We start from the raw sequence: 20,727 nt of genomic DNA, 5'->3' as shown, positions 1-20,727 counted from the left end.
TTTGATAAAAGGAAAGAAAAAGAGAGAAATTCATTTAAATCATGGAAAAAAATCAGTTAAAGGTTGAAAGCTTGCTCTGGGGCAAAGGGTCAGACCCGGCAGCCTAATATAAAATTGTTCAAATAAAAGCATATTTAAATGTTAGAATGGCACAAAATGTACTCCTTTTTTTCGATGTACTGCAGGAATTGTTACAATTGCTCCTCAGCCAACCTAGGCTGGCTGTATGAATCTAGTAGGAACCAAGTGGAGTTTATGGGTGTGATGTATTATAATGTTTAAAGGTTAAAAGGAAAATTAGTGTGTTGCAAGGCACTGTGGACAACTGGATCAGTCTATTTATATTCTGCTTGGATGCAAAACTATTCCCTTATTAAACTAGTAATTCTGTGTTAGAACTTATTCATTATTTTGTAACCAAAAAAAAAAGCTGTTGACAAGCCTGTTTCCTGGTACCTCATGAGGCTGTTATCTGAACTTGGTGTTTCTTCATCGATATATCATTGTCAAGCTTTCCAGATTGTGTTTTTAAATGGACAACTCCTAACATGACCTGCACTTTGGATAGTGCTAAATGCGTTTTTGAATCTTGTGTTGGTTTCTGTTATACTGCTTTATTAATTGAGTCCTAACACTGCATTAGTCATAGGTCTGTCACGAAACATATCTGTAGATATGTACATATCTCCAGATTATTTGCAAAATAAAGCTTTAAATTTAAATGTCTAGTGGAGAATTTTCTTTTTCCATGTGGACCATCAAAATAACTTGTCCTCCTATTTGTCAATCACTCTGGTGATATGTTTATGTAAGGCCGTCCTACGTGCTTGTCCCCATTTTCTCTTACTGATGATGAGGAAACATAGAGAAAATAGAGCAAATCTCCTTTAGGAAAGTAAGCTTGTATGAGCGATGCAAACCACTTTTAAACATGAGGAGAAATGGAATTGTGCATGCTCTTGCATGCATTTAATAGGTGCATATGCATTTGTTTTTTAAAGTGGAGAGCAGGTCTTTTCAAAAATTCTTGAAAATCCTCCGGAATTTGATTCTGACTTTCAAAACTGCACTAGCTTGGCCTTGAACCTTCTGAGACTTTTTACTTTAAAAGCAAGATGTATTTTGGAAGTTGGTTGTTAATGATTTACATTTAATATTATGCTTATGCAAGTTTCAGAATGGCTCCACCTGTGAGTCATGATGTAAGAAGTAAACAAACTTTTAAAGGTCCATCACCGGGCTGCCCATCTGTCCAGGTTGGACACCCCCATGCTCTAACATGCAGCACTGATACGCTCCTCCCCTCTACTCTAAATGTGACAAACTGGCCTGTAAATGTAAACAAATAGAGGTGATATTTTCCACAGAGTGTTATAAGCATTTAAAATGTTGGACATTTTTTAACTATGTGTTTACTATAATATTCTGACTCCATATATTACAATTGGTTGGAAAGGTGGATGTTATAGAATTAAAGACAGTAAAGTACTCATGGCAAATAACTGTAATTTTGTAGGAAAAGGATGCATTTTTTTCATGTGTTTTTTTTTAAAAGTGCATAAAAAGTCTGTTGATATTCAGCCCTATTTAAACCCCAAACAAAGTTGAACCAATTACCTCAACATTCAGCTTATCTGTTAATTTTAGATACATCTAGATAATCTAATCTCAGAATAGATCCAGCCCTTTTGGTTGGTGACATCCTATGATGCAAACCTATCAATAGATGACCGTCCACCTAATTTAAACAATTAAACAAGCTCAGGGTGGACAATTATTAGTCCGGTTTTCCACAGAGATGACCTTTATAGAGAAGTGGCAAGTTAAAAACTGGTGTTTTAGGAAAGCCATAAGAAATCCTGCTTGCTTTGGACAAAGCAATGTATAAAAATGTTCATCCTGAAAATTAGTGATCATGAAATCACATTTTACACTAATGAATTTCAATGTGTTGGTCTATATAAGGCCCTAATAAAATGCACATTAAAATATGTGTAAAGACTGAGAACCTTAAATGCTTTTTATGGTCCACATCTGTGAGACTCTGCTCAGGTAAAATAAAATCCAATGTGTTTTGTGCTTTTTGTCTTACTTCTTATAAATGTTCTTATAAGGTTAGTATTTCGATCAAATATTAAAACTGCTTATTCGCATTATAGTCAGATTTATTCAGATCTACAGTAGCCTTTTGCATTATTAAGCTGCTCCTGGAAGTCAAGGCTGACTCATTTGTTTTCAGTAATTTTCTAAATTTTCTAGGAATAATTTGGCACTTTGATCAAAGCAGAAGCACAGAACACTTTTTTTCTGGCTCTCTTGGCTTAAAGATGAAGACCAACTGGGAACATAAAAGGCTACACCAAATAATTACTCTATCAACTAAAATCAGTCTAATCTAGCTTTTCTGTAAAGTTCACATTCCAGGAAAGCCATTAGACAATTTATCTCCCCTCACTCACTAGCCCATCCTACAGCACATTTTTGAGAAGCATAAACAAGCCGTTGGGCTCATTGCATTTGTTTTTTGTTAGATTAGCTACATGCTGCTGTGCAATCTACATAACCACATATATATCTGATATCATATGTTGCTTTAAAAATAAACCAGAGGACTTTGTTGCTGATGCAAATCTTCCTATGAAGGTTAATATCCATCAAGCAGCGAATTTTAAATCTGTAAATATAAGTTATATAAATAATAACTGAAAGCAATTATTTATAAGTATTATAATGCCTTGATTTATTTGATCACTGGGTCATGTTGTAATTTTAAAACAAATTTTCTTTAATCTAGCATGATATTTAGTTTATTGCCTTTAATTCGATTAAGATGAGCTGGAAACTAATAGCATCATGTTAATAGTAGAGCTGATGTAGCAGAAATGAATTCTTACATTAAAAGCGGCAATAGAAATTCTTTTCAGAAAACAATAAAAAAAAGTGTAATGTATCATACAACCTAGCACTTGCAGCATTCACTATGCAGCACTTTCCCTTTAAGTACTACTGTAATTACTACATTCTCTAAACTCCCTGGAAACACCTTGTACAGTTAGTACCCACCCCCATAAGAGCTCCACAAGTAATGTGTAAGTATACTATAAACATCCTATTCGTATTTTTACAAATACTGCATATAAACCACAATCATATAAGAACCTCAATGAATAACCTCTTGGTGGCCTTTATGTACATTGTGGTTCCCCTGTCATTGCTTTACCAAATCTATTGTCAACAACAATCACCAGGGGAGTGGCGGCCTAGTGGTTAGGGCATAGAGCTTGGAATCCTGACTTTCTGAGATCGAGCCCCACTCCCACAGACTGCCACTCTGGGTCCCTGTGCAGGACCCTTAAGCCCACACTGCTCCCTGGGTGCCCCACGATGGCAGCCCACTGCTCCCCATGGGGACGGGTTAAATGCAGAGGTAAAGTTCTCCAATATGAGATCAATAAAATTCAATTATCATGAATTGTTATTGCTAATATCCTGCATATTCCTTTAAGTAACCATATAGCTATTTATCTAGGTACCCTGTACCTCCCAATAAGTATAAACCAAATATTCCGTAAATGTGAATCAGTCAGTCAAAGTTTGTTCATGGAGCACCTTTTATATTTTAGAGTTTGACAAAAAGTAAATTATATACATAGAAAACAATGGACACCTACACAATACAGTACCGGTAGTTCAAATTATAAAAATATAATTCTATACTTTACATAATTATTCCTTAAAAGTTCCCAATAGATACTCTGCACATATCCTGTATGTACCCTGTATCAGTGGCATTAATCCTTTCTTAAATACCACGAGTTGCCTGTAAATACTGTGTTGAGCTCTGAGCGTACTCATTTAAGTTCCCATTTATATGTTCCCATGTTGGTATACTAGAAGTATGCTTTAAGTGCTTTGTAAGAACTAACAAAACTATTTTGTAGCATATTATTACCCTAGAAATGTAGATTTTCCAATGGACACTTATATATACTCTGTGGTCATATTTACATACAGTTAGAAATATCATGTAAACAACTATGTAGGTACACTGTAAGTACACTTAAATACCTTGTGGGTATTTGATATTTATCCTGTAATGTAAGTTCTGCTCAGGCTCCCCTTGAACCCTGTAAAAGCTCTGACACTTTCCAGATTGCTGCTTTCCTCAAATATAATATAAAAAAGCATGTAAAGATTTCTCTGTAGATTGCATGAGAAACACCAAGCATTCCTCTGAGGATTTAATGGATTCTTATTGAGAAAAACACTAAACCCCACAGTCTCTGCTCTACTCCTTATAGAGATATGCATATGGCTGATTAAAAGCAGGGATCAGTGGTGCAGCAGATACAATCCAGATACTCATTCTTCTATAGTGAAAGGTATGGAGCAATCCATCTTTTGTTGCTGGGGTTGGCTATAAGACATAGTGAACAGCTGTCCTGACTGATGTGAGCATCAGATAATGTTGCGTGTTCAGTATCTTCAGTTATCCTGACTGATTTAAGAAGCCTGATAAATTATGCTGAGTTTCTCAGCAAATGCATGCCTTTTGTCAATGTAAGTCAATGTAAAGTGGTTGCAGGTATTTTACTTATCTGAGACGATGTAGATAATGTTAAAACGGGATGTTGAGTGGAATTACATTCATAAGCAAACAATGTGATTCGATTTCAGGTTTGTCATTTAGTCTGTGTGTGACTTAATCAGGACGTTTCAGCAACATGTGGTGAAGCACTTTGGGAGACTGAGGATGGTCAGGCCTTGATGCTTCTTTTCTTCTTTGCTCGGCTGCTCTCCCACCACACCCCTCGTTTCCTGAGGCTGCTACTGAAGGGAACATTTTCACCCAGATAAGCCCGTTTAGAAGGAAGCGTACACAGGACGGTTAATCAGTGAGCTAGATGCTCTCAGTCAACAACAATCACAAGCTCTCATCATGTTTGCGCGGCTTTTGGTTTTTAAAAAAATGAGCAAAGTCAAATGCTTCAACGAATGCTACCATATATGTTACAGTTAAAACCATATGTTTTTTTTGAGTACAGAATATTGAGATGAGAAGAAAAACACTTCTCAGGTTCGGTTGATCGGTTGCCTTCTTTCTTCTTGGCTCTCCAATCATCTTAAGATGGTGATATGTGAAACCTTGCGAGAGAAGCTGACAGCACTTGAATGTTTAACAGGTGTGTGGATAGTTTAGTGCTGTGGGAGACTATCATGTTACTGTGGGATGTGCAACAGGCATCCATCAGAACTCTCTACATAGACTGTAACCTCTGTGAAAAACATGCAGAGAAACTCCAGGTATGTGCAAGACTTGCTGTTTGGTTTAGGATAGCAACACAAAGATGCACAACATTTAGAGTATAAGGGAAAATAAAATAAAAAAGGATCATAGTATTATTTACCGTGCTGTTAAATTCTTTACATTTTTTAATTGTGGCATTTATATACAACTTAGAATATTTTTACAAGAAAATGTTTGTCATATACAAATAACATTTTGATATTACACTTAGACTTAGACTTAGGCAACTTTTCTTGTGGATACCAAACAAAATTTTGTTTTGTTCAGCTTACATGACATTTCCATTCCTTAAAGTACAGCAGTGTTAAAATGTAAGCATGGTGCAAAAAAAAAAAAAAATAATCCATTGATATGGAAGTTCAAAGAATTAAATATATATGGTGCAAATATGCAGTATTTTGATTACTCAGAATACATAAAAATAGGAAATTAAATACTTGAGTTTACAACCAATTGTACTGGTCCAGGTATTTCCACCATTTTTTTTAAAGTTTATAATAGAGAGACTACTCTACAAAACAAGAAAAAAGTAGATTTTGTCTAAGACTTAAAATCTACATCATCATAAGCTCTAATTATCCATTAAAATGCAGATTTCATTCCAATAGGAAGGTTTAAGGAAGATTATGAAGTGTTCCAGCTTGAAGATTTTAAACTGAAATATGCATTATACTTTCCATCGTATGAGCAATGGAAACGACATCAAATAACTAGGGTCTGTTCCTATTTACATACAGTGGGTTAAAAAAAGTATTGAACACACACCATTTTACTCAGTAAATATAGAGGTGCTATTGCTATTGACATGACATGTTTCCAGATAGACGTTAGAAATAAATGTTTAGAAGCTTCAAGATGCCTCCTGTATGGAGAAATTAGTCACACTTCCACACAAACATTCTTGAAATCTTGAATGTGCATGCATCTTGAAGCAGAGGAGATGACGTCTTCAGTTGATTGGATTCGTCGCTAGGCAAACTGGAGCAGGTTGAATGTTAGGGGGAAGACTGGAGACGATGTGTTCATTCACTAGCTTTTCGGAGCACTTCGTGATAGGAGTCAGTGCTACAGGCCGATAGTAATTAAACTTCTTTGGGACTGGAATGATGGTGGCAGATTTGAAGCATGCTGTCACTATGGATTGGTCCAGAAAGGTTTTAAAAATCTCTGTGTGTACAGCAACCATCTAACCTGCACCCTACTCTACACCCGCCCAGGTAAGCTATCGGGGCCTTTCTTGAGTTGACTCTCTTCAGAGTCTTCCAAACATCAGCTGTGTCAAGGCAGAGGGCCTCCTCTCCCTGATGTGGAATAGCTTTCACTGCTGGAGTGCTGTTTAGTGCCTCAAACCTTCCAAAGAAGTTGTTTAGCCCATCCAGGAAGTCAGCATCAGCTGCACCCACCAGGGGGGAGGGTGTGTTGTTGTCTGTGGTCGCCCATATGCCTTGCCACATCTTGGTGGTGTTGCTGGCATCATGGAAAAGATCCTGAATCTCTGGCTGTGGTTCTGCTTCGCTTATCTGATGGCATGTTTAAGTTGCCACACTTTCAGAGCCTCATTATCACCAGACTTGAAAGCTGAGTTCCCCATTCATCCAGGGTTGTTGGTTGGCCTGGGTGTTGATGTTCTTTGTGATGATGACATCCTCAATGCATTTGTGGATGTAGGCTGAGACAGTCATGGCATACTCTTCTATATTTATCTGGTTGTCATAGGCTGCTGCAGCTTTGAACATGTTCCAGTCAGAGCGTTCAAAACAGTCTTGCAGTTTCTCTGTGGCCCCCTCAAACCACACTTTGACTTCCTTAACTGTTGGTGTAGCCCTGATTAGCTGGGGGAATTAATATGACAGAAAGTTGATCTAATGGCCCGAGGTGGGGGCGGGGTGTTGCTCTTAATGCATCTTTGATGTTAGAGTAAACCAGGTCTAAAATGTTTTCACCCCGAGTTGCAAAGTCAACATGTTGGTAGAAAAGAGGGAGCACAGTCAAGTTGGCCTGGTTAAAATCCCCAGCAATGATGAAAACGCTCTGTGTGTGCAGATTGGAGGTCAGAGATAGCCTGGTATAAAATCTTTATTAGCGCTGTTAGGGCACATAAACAGCATTGAATCTAATCACAGTGAAATCTCCGGGCAGAAAGAACGGTCTGCAGTTAACACACAGAAACTGAATGCTTGGAGAGCAGAAGCTGGCGACCGATCTGGCATTTTTACACCAACTGCTGTTTACATGGGGTGATGTGCAGTGCCATTTGACCTCCAAAGATGATGTATATTATGGCATTCAAAGAGTTTAACTTTGGTCTCATCTGACTAGACTATATTCTCTCAGTATTTTACAGGTTTGTCTAAATGTTGTGTGGCAAACTTTAAATGTGCTTTTTCTTCAGCGATGGAGATTTGCTTGGTGAGCGTGCATACATGGCGGCAGACTGCATTACCTATTGTTTTCTTTGAAACAATTATACCTGCTTATTCCAGATCTTTCTAAAGCTCTCCACAAGTGGTCTTTGGCTCTTGGACAACCTTTGATAATTCTTTTCACCTCTGTCAGAAATCTTGTAAGGAACACCTGGTGGCAGATAGTTTATAGTGAAGCTATGTTTTTTCCATTTCCAGATTATGACCCCAACAGTCCTCACTCGAAAATTCTGAAGTTTAGAAATCCTTTTGTTACCAATGGCATCATTGTGTTCAAATATAAGTTTGCAAAGGTCTTGAGAAAGCTCTTTAATTTTACCCATCATGAGATGTTTCTCGTGTGATAGAGACACCTTTTTATAGGCCATCATTTGGGACTGAACCAGCTGATATTAACATTAATTTGCACTGAGGAGGGGCAGGATTGCTTTCTAAATACTGAGAGATTTCGGCTGGTGTCTTGGCTTTCCATGCCTTTTTTTAACCTTCCTTTCTTGACGTGTTCAATACTTTCCCCTCTGCAATTGCACATTATAACACATAACTTAATTCCTGGACATCTATGGTTTGATTTCTTTGAGGGTGGGGATTGTATGGATTGTTACCAACATCTGTTGAAAATGTCATGTCAATAGCACCTCTAAAAATAGATTTACTAAGAAAAAAAGGTGGCATCTTCAATTCTTATTTTACCTACTGTAGATAACTGTAAGTCCTATGATAATTAAACCATGATTGATGATTTCAGGAGTGTGGATCAATTATATTACTATATTTGACATATTATCGCTTGATTTATATACTTCACAGACTTAATTGTGGAAATCTTTGGTGTGTTTATAAAATTGTCTTTGTAAAAAACATTATTGTCCTGCAAATTTTCCATTTTATTACATCCAAGCTTTTATCTGGAATCTATCTTGTTTAAAGAGAAGATGATTTTTGTGTGTGTTTGACCCTGATGAGTTAAGGCTTTATAGAACCACATTTTACAGAAGTTACAGCTGAACATTTTAAATTAGGTCAGACTGGATTAATCCCTCCAGCATACCATACTAATGATTGAATTTCCTCCTTAGTATGCAGGCAAGTTCTCCACAGTCCTGCTAATGACTTCTTTATTTGATTCAGGTGTGTTAAAGGAGAGTTAAAAACAATTTTCTTGCTTAGGTTTTCTCCTCATTGCATAAATGACTGAATAATTATTTATTTTGGCATAAAATTTTTGGCTATTCTACAAGTGCTGATGACAAACTTTCAGGTTTCCAACAAAAAATTATAAATATTTTTAAATGTATTTCTATTTCAGTTGGAGATTCTTTTTTTTTTTACTATTTCTTTGATTTAGGAGATCAATGTTACTGTTTATCAATTGGTGCAGAGAAGGGATGCCTAAACCTTTACCAGTATATTTTAAGGCTTGAATTTTTCAGATGTACCATAGAGTTTATTTCAGGAAGCTAGATCAGCTGCACAGAGGTGGTGACAGCAGAGCAAAGAGGTTTGGTTTCTCTGGTGTGCCGTGGGACTGTTTTGTTTGCCCCAGATAAATTGTTGCTTTACTTTTCTTGCTTCCTCAATTATAAAGATAAGACAAGCAGCTTTTGATCCCAACCCAGTATGATATAAGACTCTATACATTTTTCATCCTCAAGTTCTTCTGCTTGAGTTTGTTTCCTTAAAAAAGCCAGATTTAAAATCATGATGCAGCAATGTTTTTTTGTTTTTTGTTTTTTTTACTTAAATTTCAGAATAATTAAACACCTGAAAACTTATGTTTTCAAAGTTAGGTTATGAGCCTTAATAACTTGATATACATTGCATACCAGAAATATACAGCTGTAATCACATTTATTAAGCTATAAACTTCAGTGCTGCAGGCTTTAAAATGCAGAGCCTCCCTACATTGATGCTGTAATTGCTCTACTATCTTGGTCTTCTTTAAATGATGCCTAATTGAGGGTCTTCGCCGCACCCTTTCCTCATGCGGCTCCATGCGGCAATCAACCTGCAGCACTATCTCTGCATCTTAATAAAAACTAAAATGATTGGGCCACAACCCAGGACTTCCCATAGAAATAAGAAGAACCAAAGAGGCATGGGGGGGGGGGGGGGGGGGGGGGGGGGGGGGGGGGGGGGGGGGGGGGTGTTGTAGTAGCATCCGACAAAACATCCTGATACAGCTGATGCAAGGGTGGGGGGTAGGCTTTCAGAGCACAGGATGGTAGAAGAATGTAGTTGTTTTATAATAGATGATGGAGAAGTTCTTTAAGAAGCGATGGAGAAAAGGAGAAACTGACTTGTCACGCAAACAGCAGAGAAGAAAAGGCAGCTGCGTGAAGCTGTGCATACATTGTGTGCAGTGATTAATGACATGTATGAGTTAAAACTACCCTTTTCAAAACATTTACACTGCAGGAGTGGCCTTCAGCCAGCAGAAACATAGATATGTCAAGCATCTGTCAGCAGTAAAGTAAATTTCCTTTGATTAATAGCTATTTCCTGAACAAATCAAACTCTTTGGAGAGTCAGCAAAAAAGTATAGATACTAATACCTTGATTGATCATGCATTTAGTTGTTTTATTGGCTGAGATTAGAGCAACTTAAACATTTTCCGAAACAAGCCTGAATCGAGTCTGGTTGCATAAAATTCTGATTTCAGTTAAAGGTCAGGCGTTGGCTTGGTGATAAAAGACAGTTATTTTAGGCTATATTTTAAAGGTTAAATAAATGTATATGTTATGTCATTGTCTGTATAAACAGAGGCTTGGAAGATTGCATTTCATCTTGGGGGCTTAATATTTGCTTTTATTTTTATAAATTAAAGGATTAAATAACAAAACAAATAATAAAAAAACACAAACGCAGCTCACGCCCTCAGGTTGATGAGATTCAATCATTTGAGTGGGCCCTTTTTCTTCACACTGATATGGTCTTTATCATAATTTCTTATTGCTTAGTTTAAATATAAATATAAATAGGCAAGGATGCATTTGTAGTGCAATGCAAAAGGTACAAAAAGCCAAAATTATAAGCAGCATAAACTAAACACACTTTGACTCCTGCTTCATTGACTGAATGTATCCCTTTTAAAACATAAATTAACAAAAGCATTTAGATAACATGGACAGACTGTAAGCCAGTTTTTTTTTGCCCCCCTCTGTTCAAAATCTAAGGAATTAAACAAATACCTCAGAGATTAGTTTTACTTCAAGACCAATAAGCTTGCTACAGTCACATGTTTCATAACCATCCAGAAGGGGAAGGAAAATAAGAGAAAGTGATAAAAATAGCATTCAGCCATCTGTAGAAAACACTGCAAATGCTGCACATACCAGTGGTAAAATCCATACTGTAAGCTGGAGCTGGTTATGACACTGCTTTAATTTAAAACTTGTGATAAAACTTCACAACATGTTTACCAAGCCAGTTTTTCTCATGATTTATGACAAACACATTCATTTTGAAGCAAAGATATCTAATTATGCAGCTAAAATTACGACCTATGAAGCTTTTCTGTACTTGTCTATCAATTATGATCCCACTAAAAGGTCTGCCTATCATTCTTAAAAATACCGTCACTCGCAAAAGTATTTGGAGCATTAAAAGCCTTTTTACATTTTTGAAAAATAGTTATATAAAGTTTTCAGAGTGACTCTTACACCCACAAATTAAATCAAATGAAACAATTCAATTCAGTTTATTTATATAGCACCAATTCACATCACATGTCATCTCAATGCACTTTACAGTTCAACCAGATCATACAGTCAAATTGATTCAAAGTGTTCTAAGGAAAACCAGTTGATTGCATCGACTCATTGCCTCGAAGGCAATCCCTCATGACAAGCATGCTTGTAGCGATAGTGGAGAGGACTAACTCACTTTTAACAGGAAAAAAACCTCCAGCAGAACCAGGCTCAATGTGATTGGCCATCTGCCGAGGCCGACTGGGTTTCAAGGAGACAGAACAAGACATACAGAAAGAAATAGAGATACAAAAGTCAGCTGTGAAAGACGGCATGTGGAATGAAAGGGGAAAATCTCACTGCATGCTGTCAACCAAACAGGAAAAGTTACATCCATCCATTTCTCGATTATTCCGTCAGGGGGTTGTGGGGTCAATGCCCCATCTATGGCCGAAAGGTGGGGTACACCCTGGACAGGTCTCCGGTCCATTGCAGAGCAACATATAGACACACAGAGGCTACCATTAGACATTCACACCTAAGCACAATTTGGGTAAGCCAATCAACCTAACAGTCATGTTTTTGGTCTGAAGGAAGCCAGGTCTGTAGGAAGCAAGGTCTGTAGGAAGCCAGGTCTGTAGGAAGCCAGTCTGTAGGAAGCCAGGTCTGTAGGAAGCCAGGTCTGTAGGAAGCAAGGTCTGTAGGAAGCCAGGTCTGTAGGAAGCCAGTCTGTAGGAAGCCAGTCTGTAGGAAGCCAGGTCTGTAGGAAGCCAGGTCTGTAGGAAGCAAGGTCTGTAGGAAGCCAGGTCTGTAGGAAGCCAGTCTGTAGGAAGCCAGGTCTGTAGGAAGCCAGGTCTGTAGGAAGCAAGGTCTGTAGGAAGCCAGGTCTGTAGGAAGCCAGTCTGTAGGAAGCCAGTCTGTAGGAAGCCAGGTCTGTAGGAAGCCAGGTCTGTAGGAAGCAAGGTCTGTAGGAAGCCAGGTCTGTAGGAAGCCAGTCTGTAGGAAGCCAGGTCTGTAGGAAGCCAGTCTGTAGGAAGCCAGTCTGTAGGAAGCCAGGTCTGTAGGAAGCCAGTCTGTAGGAAGCCAGTCTGTAGGAAGCCAGTCTGTAGGAAGCCAGGTCTGTCGGAAGCAAGGTCTGTAGGAAGCCAGGTCTGTAGGAAGCCAGTCTGTAGGAAGCCAGGTCTGTAGGAAGCCAGGTCTGTAGGAAGCCAGGTCTGTCGGAAGCAAGGTCTGTACACTGCAAAAACGATAATGGTCTAAAATAAGATGAAAATAAGTAAAAATTTCTTAAATCTGATTTCTTAATTTGATTAGGTTGATAAGTAAATTTGCCAATAGAATTAGTATTTTTTTCTCTTAAAATAAGATAATTAGATAATATGCACTTAAAATAAAACAATTCAATAGTTTTTTTCTTATTTCAAATGTAAATTGTCTTGTTCCATTGGCAAAGTGTTGATCTTACCTCCTCAATTCAAGAAAAAATGCACTTATTTTAAGAAATAATTACTTATTTACATTAATATTTTTTGCAGTGTAGGAATGCAAACTCAGTGCAGATACACCCTGGGTTGGGAATTAAACCAAGAACCTTTTTGCTGAAAAAATGCAAATTAAGCAGCTCCCGGATTAAGTTACTTTATCTTAACGTTCTAATTGATTTCACAATGAGAACTTGAAACAGCTGAGATTAAATCTTTTATTTATCTTTGTTTAAACCACATTTCGCATTCCCTGTGGACTCTGTTCGTATTGACTCTGAATCCTGTGACTTTGGTACCAAATTGACTGGATTTATAAACTGGATTGAAACAAGATTAAAATAAATTTTGTTTTGAATTTTCTTGTAATATTTGGACCTAATTAGATCATAACTTAAGTTGCCTATTTATTTTAATTGGGACAACAGCAGCATCAGAAGAAGGAGTTTTCACTGCAGCTGGAGGGTTGGCGGTTTAAGCTCTGGCTTTCAGTGTCATTGTGCCCTTTGGCAAGACACTTCACCTGCATTGCCCACCGCTGGTGGTCAGGGGGACTGCTGTCGCCAATGCATGGCAGCCTAGCTTCTGTTAATCACAGAGCAGCTGTGGCTACAATGTAGCTTGCCACCATCAATGCGTGAGTGTGTGCGTGATTGGGTGAATGACCGTAAAGCTCTTTGGTCAAGTTTTCTGATTTGAAAAAGCTCTAAATAAAAAAAGGGCATATATCATTCCCCACTTTTCTTATCAGATAAAATCAAAAAGTATTTTTTTTTTATTTAAGAGCAAATAAATGTTTCAGAAGATGCACCTAACTAGGAACTAATTAATCCCAGAGTTTAAGCCAGCCTCAGAGTAAAAGGTTAAGCGTATATTGTAACCATGTATGTAAGAAGAATTTTGATTGAAGTTTGATAGATTTTTCTCAATCCATTGAAGAACTACTAAAGTTTGGAACTGCTGTGAACTTTAGATGAACTTTTCAAATGAAAGGGGTTGACTTGATTTACATTTTGATGGGAAATCAAGGCCTGATCATCCACAGAGATTTCACCTGTGCAATATTATTCTCTCTTGCCACTGATTTCCTGAAGCAGGAATGTGTTTGCAGCCTTCTGAAATAATGACCTGTAAGTGATTGACCCTTGCATGACCACTTCATTCCTGAGTGAAGCACATAGATTTGGTCCAAGCATCTGCCTGACACGGGTTAATGGCAAACAGATTTACCAGGATGAGAGGGAGGAATGCTCGCTCTGTCTTTTGCACAAATGTCAACTACGGCATATGGCTGTGTCAGATTACCGGGGCAGTAGAGATAAGCATTTGTAAAGACCCATGAGCCTTGTTTATTATTAGGACCCAGAGTGGGAAATGGTATTCAGAGAACGGCAGGAAAAACAGGCGATCTGGAAAAACTAATGCGTTACTCTCATGCGATTTTCGTCAAGCAGCAGTGCCTTCCCCATGAGATAGACCCAGGGACGTATAAATTGTACACATAATTTTTCCCAGATATCAGTTTTTGAAATATTCATTAAAACAATATATTTTTGGACATGTAGAGTAAGAAAGTTGATGTGGGAGTTTGCATAAGGCACATAAGTCATGCTGGAAAAACAGAAATGTCCCTGAGAATGTAAATGCTGAAATCTCTCATGACGTCTCAATTACACTTTCTACAATTTCTTAAATAACATGATAGAATCTTATTGCTCAAATAATTGCTTAAATTGAGTTTTCCTACGTTGTTTCTTCTCTACAAATAAAGCAGAACAATTATTGATTTTATTAACTTTGCCAGGGCACATTATGTCATTTATTTTGGATTGTGTTAAGGATTTTGCATTTATTAAAGTTAACGAAAAAAACAAAAACGTGAAATTTAAATCTAACTCATTCATTAGGGATAAACCTCTGTAAACACCACAGATAAACCATTCCATTATTCACCACTGATACAGCAGATGCTTTTTCTGGTTTGCAATTACTGAGAGGCACAGCTTAACATAACTGATACCATTTTAGAGTTCCAGGAGCTTATAGATGTTTATAAAAAGATAGCCAGGTCTGATGTTATAAACGGTGAAACTGTAGATGAAACAAGGAGGAAACTGTCATCAGGATGCAGCAAACTGATAATAACACCAGCCTATGCTGGAGTGGGACAAACTGTACTAAATACAGGTGAGTAAAATCATGAGACAAAATCAGTTTCGATTCGTGACATTCGGGATGTAACGTTTCTTTCAGAAATCATCCTTGTTATCTAAGTTTAAATTTTACCATTTCTTTCTTTTCCATAAATAGGTGCCTGTAGGAGAATGACCTCCTAGTTAAGAATGGCTTACTTGACATCCAAGACCAATAGATTGAAATTCTTTTTTTATATATTTCACAATTGGATGAATTATGGGTTCCCCTAGATCCCAAGAAAATGGGGGCATGGAAAAGCCATCACATGCCCCATTGAGGTGGGCTGTAGGGGATTTATCGGGTCCTTGATGGTCCGCCTGCTCAGCAACCTGGGATGCATTGGAGCTGGACGTTGCAAAGGAATCAGGGAATTGGCAGAGAGGGGCAGTTTTGGCTGTGGCTAAGGAGGAGAGATAAGCAGTGGGGCCAACAAGGGCATCAGCAGGGGGTGGCAGGGAGAGATTCCTGCCATCACTCCACCACCAAGAGATTTACTGGGGTTAAAGTAGTGAAACATCCATGACTGGTGGTCCCCAGCTGATGACCCATTCAACCCCAGGGGTTTACAAGGCACACTTGTTCAAGGCACTGGTGGAGGTGCGTCAGGCACCAATGCCCAGCAGGTAGAACATCACTGTGTATTTACACTTCTTAACTACAATATTAGATGCATGAAAACTGCGCAGAAGTTCTCTCTAGAGTTCTTAGGTAAAAAATGTTTTCCCAAAAATTTGTAATAAAAAAAAAACTCAGACATAAATTACTATAACGATGCAAGACGAAACACAGCTAAACGTAACAATGCCACCAGGTGACAACACATGGATTTAGAAGTTTTTTCTTCAGCTAAATCAAAACCAAAGTGAAGTAATAATTTCGGGGACTAAATGACTAGCGTTCAAAAGTTTGTACACAGCCTCAGCTAACATAGCTAGTATACCATCAATCAGGCTCTAAATTTGGGTGTAGAGAAGGACTCAGGCCTGAATCTTCAGAGGCAAGTAAAGACAACAACAAAATCAGCTTTCTATCACATCTTCAGGAGGAGGGGACTGGCGTCTCAGAAGGACCTTGAAAATTAAATTCATGGATTCATCTTTAATAGAATGAATTTCTTTACTGTCTTCAAAGGTGTGCCTAGAAAGTCTCTAACAGACAGCTGGAGCTTATTCAAAATGCTGCTGCCTGCATCCTCACTAAAACTCAGAAAGTAGAGTAGATCACCTCAGTTCTGAGATTCTTACATTGGCTTCCCTTTTCTTAAAGAGTGGACTTTAATATTTTCTGTCTATAAATCACAGATTGGTTAGCTTTAAAAAACACATAACAGACTTGCTGTTAGTTTATCAACCATCCAGACATCTACAGTCTTCTGGTTTAAATGTACTCTGCATACCCAGAACCAGAACCAAACATGGAGAAGTTTAGTTCTTATGCTTCACTAATCTGGAATAGTCCCCTGGAAAACTGGAAAAGTATCGAAACCCTAAGCTGCTTTAAATTTATTTGTTTAGAGTGACATTTGCCCTAAAATATTTACTTCAATTTTGAGTCCAACTTCCCTTTGATTTTTATTAACATTTTAGATTTAATTTAATATATTTAACTTCTTTTGATTATTAATTGTTATTCTTTTTATCTTACATTTATGTACTCAATGTATTTTTCTTTTTTTATGGTATTTGTCATGTACAGCACGTTGAATCGTCTTACTACTGAAATATTTTAGACCATTAAACCTGTCTTGCCCAATGCACTTACAGCTGTAAGTGAAAAAATTACAAAACTGATTCATAAAAAATCTATAAATCTAACTAAATTAAGGTTTGACGTCCAATCATAGTCAAGTATTGCTGTTTTAGTTAGTTCCATGGTAATGATTATCCTAAACTACCAGTTTGTATTTTTGTGTATATACATGTATGAGGCATGTTCTTTTCTAAGTCTGAGTTGTAATCCCTGTTAAAGCTTTTGAAGTGTACACTAAAGGTTGCGAGGTGGATGTGAAAAAAAAAATACTTAAGTTATGAACTTTTGACAGAACTTTTTCAAGTTCCCTTTCACAGCTCAGAAAAGAGGACCCAGTATTCAAGGCAAGACAGATAGTGGGATAACTTCAAAAGCTTTTATTAAAATGAATGGACTGCAGATCTGCAGTATCAGTGGCCAGGGAATCTGAGGAAGGAAATTCTGAAGGGGAGAAAAACAGGTTAATGGACAGGATAATCTGGAAAAATATGAACGCGTGAGTCACTGACCTGGTTTAACAGTTCAGTCTGTGCCCAGAGAATAAGGTAGGATCCAGCCAGTGGGCTGCCAACAAGATGTGGAGAGTGCCGCCCAGAGTGTCCCAGATGCTGCAGCCCCATAGAAAGGAGAACAAGCAGGATTCCAGGGATAGGTCAGGCAAACAGATCAGAATAGGAACAGGCAGGCTAAGTGGTAGAGAGGCAGAACAGGAAATCAGAAACACTAAGGTAATGCTGGTCAACTCTCCCCACTGGCTCGAGAGAAGTAATCTGGCTCTGATGACTGGGAGCAAGCAGTTTAAATAGAAGCTGGAACAGGTGGATATGATGAGTGGTAATGAGAAACTGGGCGGAGCTAGGCAGGAGAATGAAATTGGCAATCAAACCAGTCATCAGCACCCAGATTAAAACATTTCCAAAATAAGTACAATTTGATTTAAAAATGCACTTACTGTGGGAACCTGAATAATGGAATTTGTTTGGAGTAAATCAAATACACACATTTCAGGACTCCAACCTGACTCCAACTGTGAAGCCAAGTGGTGGGAGTGTGACTCAATCAGCTCGCTATCAGAAAGGGCACCATGAAAATCTAGCATGTATCACATATGATGTAATAAATGTGAGACAATCTTCAAAAACAGTTCAAGCTGAAGCAGAGCTGGAACCTGTCACATGACAATTACTTAATATATGCCAATAAATAACAATAATATTGAGAAAAAAACTTGGATTGTTCTTACTTCACTGCACATGATCTGCCCTAATCAATGTTTTGCCATATGCTGTGTTTCCACTCCCTGCCCTTTAACCATTTCCTCCATGGGTACTTCCCTCAATGTTTATTTCATGTACATTTGTTTGAGGTCTATACTGATTTGGACAACCCATCAAGCAGACTGCAGCTTGGAAAAAGAAAAACACCGTCTCCTAATGAGTGACGTGAACCAGGCTTGTTTTATTTAGCTCAGCATCCTGTTAAAGCCAAGTTTTTACCCAGCGGTTGAACTCTTACCCATCACATTTTCTCACAAAAAACAACCACAGTGTCACGAAAATGAATTTTAGGAAGCTTCGGGAGCACAAAGGCCCCTTAACGTCTACCCGACCCATTGGGTATAAGATTGTCAGGACAATATAGGGAAGTTAGAGCTTACTATAGCACCAGCTACAATACTGAGAATAAAAACTGCAGGCTTACAAATGCTACAAATGCTTCCTTAAAATCTTTATCAGAGAATGCCATATTTCATTGCCTTGGCATGTGACAGAGAGGATCTGTTTTTCAGTGGGCTTTGGTTCTGATGTTCTCTGTTTTTGTGTTGAAAGCCTAAGAGGCCAGTTGAGTGGCATGTTGGCGGGCTTTGTTCTACTGCACCTACAAGCCTTCAATGAAAGGAAGGAAACTGCACGATCCCAGCGCTCTGAGCCTAATTGTTTCTGCAGCAGGAGCTCTCTCTACACAGGTGATCAGAGGAGCAGAGATGGTGCGGATTCAGAGACAGGAAAACTGTAACCTGAGGGACTTCTGATAGAAACTACTTAAATTCTTTCACCATCTTAGTTTATTCCTCATCTTTCTACTTTGATGTAGGAAGTATACCATCCCTTGGTTTCTTGTTTTCTTTCATTGTCCAGCTTTTATGACAGCCTGCCTTGATCCGACTGTTTAACCTCCAATATTTCTCTTAGTGACTGAATTTTTCTCTCTACATTACAGTAAAGTTTCTACTCCAAAGTCTTAAATTGACCTTTATATTGATGTTCTACTAAGTTTCAAATGCAACACCACACCTAGGTATTTATATCCATAGTTAGCATATAAAAATCCTTATCTAAAAACATAAAAAAACAGTAACTTTGTATTCATAAACAGACGACACATATATACAACATTATTTTGAGGTAAAATTGACAAAAACCTTTGTATTGTGAGAAGACCTGAACTATATTAAATACACATTTTTTTGTTGTTTAAAGGCTGAAACAGTAATCTTTGTTATCCTGAACATTTCTGATTTTACTTTAGAGTTAAAAACTTATAAAACCAAATCAATCTGGAAATAAACACTTTCTTTCCACAATATTTTTGTAAAAAACCTTATTTTTATCCAGACTGGATGAAAGGCATACGGGAAAAAAAAAATGTTTTTATGTCTAGTAAAAATGTTCAAATAAAATTAACTTTGACTAGGCCATTTAAACACATGCAGTCACTTTGAACAAACCATCCTATTGTGGCTCCATCCACGTCATCCTACCAAAGGCGAATGTTTACTGTGTCTCAATCCTTTTCTCAAATTTAACTACGTTTAGCTTTAGGTGTCTTTACTTCATCTTTGACCGACTTGATGCCCCCTGAAGGAAAGCATCACAACAGCATGATGCTGCACTGTAGGGATGGGCTGTTCAGTATAAGACATACTGATAGTTTTCAGCATCCACCATTGTTTGTGTATCAGCCAAAAAGATGGATTTATACTGAAAAGGAAATTTTTTAAATACAAATTTTAAACAGAACAAGCTACATCGCATTTTATTTAGGGGTATCTGGTTAAGCAGTGGAATATAATTTCTATTAAAGACATCCACTTGAGAATTGTTGTGTTTTTAATATGAAAAATTGTTAAAACACTCCAGATATTATTATTATTTACAGCACTCATGCAATTGAGAGACTTAATGTGAGTTTATAGCCTGTTATCACAAAATATTTTGAAACCCTGTCTTTATTGTTTTCTCATTTTAGTAAATTTATGTTTTTATCACTTAAATTACTAATAAGCAATACCTTTCAAGGCTAGTTTCACTTAATAACCCACCAAATGTAATCTGGGTTGAATGCAGACACTTAGCTGCATTCAGGCCTGAAATGTTTGGTGGGTTCCATTGAGATGCAGCTCGTTTTCTTTCGGCATCCTGTTTCCAATCCGAGGGGACGTTGATGTTGCGAGATAACAGCCTAGACTAAATCAACTGTCTTCAGTCTTGGCATGCTGATGTAACTGATCTATGTGTTCCTGTGGAAATGCTCATTTAGAGTTTCCACTAACCTGTTATGCTTCCTTCTTTTCTTTCCATCTCATCATTTTGCTTCATCTTTTGTTGATTAGTGTAACAGAACACCTTAATATCTGAATTCCTTTACATCCAATACCACTACATCTTTAGATTAAACATAGCTTTGCAGAGTTTAAATGTTGCTACATTTGATAATTTCTGTCTGAACTGAAATATGAAACTTCTTTTTATGAGACATGCAACATATTTAATAAAGAGGTCATTACTGTTACACAAAAAAAAAAAAACTCTTTAGGACGCCCAACTGACGCCAGTCTTATAAACGTTTTCTGGCTCTGGGACTAACTGTTGAGGCTTGC

Source organism: Cyprinodon tularosa, unplaced genomic scaffold, assembly GCF_016077235.1.
Source record: "Cyprinodon tularosa strain WSP-4 unplaced genomic scaffold, ASM1607723v1 ctg303, whole genome shotgun sequence".
Taxonomy (NCBI): Eukaryota; Metazoa; Chordata; class Actinopteri; order Cyprinodontiformes; family Cyprinodontidae; genus Cyprinodon; species Cyprinodon tularosa.
The sequence above is the reverse complement of the archived record's forward strand: the minus strand, read 5'-3'. Positions refer to the sequence as shown.